We start from the raw sequence: 2,061 nt of genomic DNA, 5'->3' as shown, positions 1-2,061 counted from the left end.
CCCCCCCCCACATCGAGGCGGCCACCGCGCATGTGTTCCTTTCTTCTGGTGATGGCCGCTGGTCTTTCCCCTTTCCCTCCCCCCTTCTCTCCTCCCCCTGGCACCTAAACCCCTGCCTTTCATATAGACAACCACAAACCCCCTCTTCTGCTTGAGATGTGCGAGGCGCCCCCCGCGGATATCATCTAAGGGAGATATTTTTATCGCTACAACTCGCGTGAGCAAAGGCCGTGTGTGTGTGTGTGTGCGTGTGTGCGTGTGTGGCAGATCAAGAAGCCGGGGACTGTTGCTTCTGCGCGAGGATCCGGTCGCCTATGTGCAAGCAGCATGCCCAAGAAACCAAGGCCACCGGGGGGCAGGGGGCAGCGAGGTGGTTAGGAGGGTGTGGCGGAAAAGAACGCCGAACAAAGGAGGGGAGAGAGAGAGAGAGAGAAAAAGAGCCCCCGGCGAAAGGCAAGTAGGCATGCAGGACATACGCAGAAGCGACTGAATGGCCGCCTGGGTCTCGGTCTCCAGCTTGTCCAGCTTGTCTTGGATGTCACGCTTCAGGTCCCAAGTGATCCTCCGCGGGGCGAGATCGGCGATTTCCTGAGTGCCGCGGCCAGGCACAACCGGTGTCACAGGCGGTCGACCTCGGCGAGTTAGTTGACAGGCGAGGGCATTTGCAAGGATGGAGGCGAAGGGGACAAGGGAAGAGGGGGTGGAAAGAAAAAAAAGAGAGGGAGCAGCAGGAAGAGGCACCCGGGGGCGGGGCGTTGCTCAAGATGATCGAGGCCGAGCGGGCGCACCAGGGTCGCCGGCTTGGCGGCCTCGTCCTTGGTCAGCGAGGCGATACGCTCAGCCGCGTCCTCCACCGTCTCGGTGGTCATTTCGTCGGCCTTGCGCTTGCGCGAGGCGCCGGCCCCCGGCAGACGGGGGATGACCTGCTCCCCGTCATCCTCGGCATCGGACATAGGGCTGTCCGTTCCGCCAGTGGTGGTCGGCCCCTCGCCGTCCTCTTCGTCGGACAGGGAAATGTGGTGAGCATCGTCTGTGGCCGCCGGGGAGGAGTCTGCCCCGCCGGCCTGATCCTCCTCCTCGTCGTCCAGGTCGTCGATGTCGATGGCATCCAGGTTATCGAGGGCCGCCGGGGGGCCAGACTCCGAAGCCTGGCGCTTGGACGGCGGCGTCGCGCCCGCCATCGCCAGCAGGGACTTGGGCTGCTCCAGGAGCGATGTCTGAGCGGGCTCGGTGCTCGAGGTGGAGGCGGCGGCAGCGGCGCGGAGGGCCGCCAGCCGGGCGCGGCGATCTTGCGCGGCAGACTCCATGGTAGGAAGGAGCGAGTGCCTGTGTGTATGTGCACGCGCGCGTGGGATTGGGAGAGAAAAAGAAGAGAGGCAGAGGCAGGAGGGCGAAGAGGCGCTGGAGGGGAGCTGCGAGGCAGGGGAGAGGAGGAGGAGACGGGGGAAGGAAGGATGGATGGATGGATGCTTGGAGGGCGGCCCCCGGAGCGCGGCCCGCCCCGCCGGCGGCCGTGCCCTTGAACGGGCAGTCCCATTCGGTGGGACTCCGCAGCTGCCGACGAAGCAGTATGGGATAATAGCATTCCTAACTGGAAGGTCGGCGACGGTCGGGCGGATTCCGGCTCGCGCGCCTTCTCGACCCCTCTTGTGCCCGCGCCGCTGGCAGCCCCCATGCCTTTTCGGTGGCCGGTCCTGGCCCCGGGGGTTCCGTTTTTTCCCACCCCCGGCAGGCTGACTTGGACGCATGCGCGCGCAACAGCCACCCAAGGCGGCTCTCCTATCCCAGCCCGCCGCCCCCCTTGCGGCCCCTCGGTGTTTCCCCCCCTCTTGTGGGCAGTGTGGCGACACTTGCGCGATCATTTTTCGGGGGCCCTCCGGCTGCTTGGCTGTCTGCAAGGCCCGGGCACTTGTCATCCTCCCCTTCCTCACCCTGTTGCTAGCCTCCCTCCGCCCCCCCTCCTCTCTGCATCGAACAGCCTTTCTTTCCTCTCCACTCTCCTCCCCTCCCCTTCCCCCTCCCCTTCCCCCCCCCCTTTCCCTTCCCCGCTCGACGCGCGCC

At 65.7% G+C, this 2,061-nt stretch overlaps 1 protein-coding gene across 1 annotated transcript in view; it reads left to right on the top strand.

Moving 5' to 3' along the window:
- Positions 1–2,061, top strand: part of H696_00726 (hypothetical protein) — an 8,699-nt gene that overhangs the window by 832 nt on the left and 5,806 nt on the right. The window lies entirely within an intron of this gene.

The sequence above is a fragment of the Fonticula alba genome, assembly GCF_000388065.1.
Source record: "Fonticula alba strain ATCC 38817 unplaced genomic scaffold supercont2.1, whole genome shotgun sequence".
Taxonomy (NCBI): Eukaryota; order Rotosphaerida; family Fonticulaceae; genus Fonticula; species Fonticula alba.
Note: the sequence above shows the minus strand (reverse complement) of the source record. Positions and strands in the feature narration are given on the sequence as shown.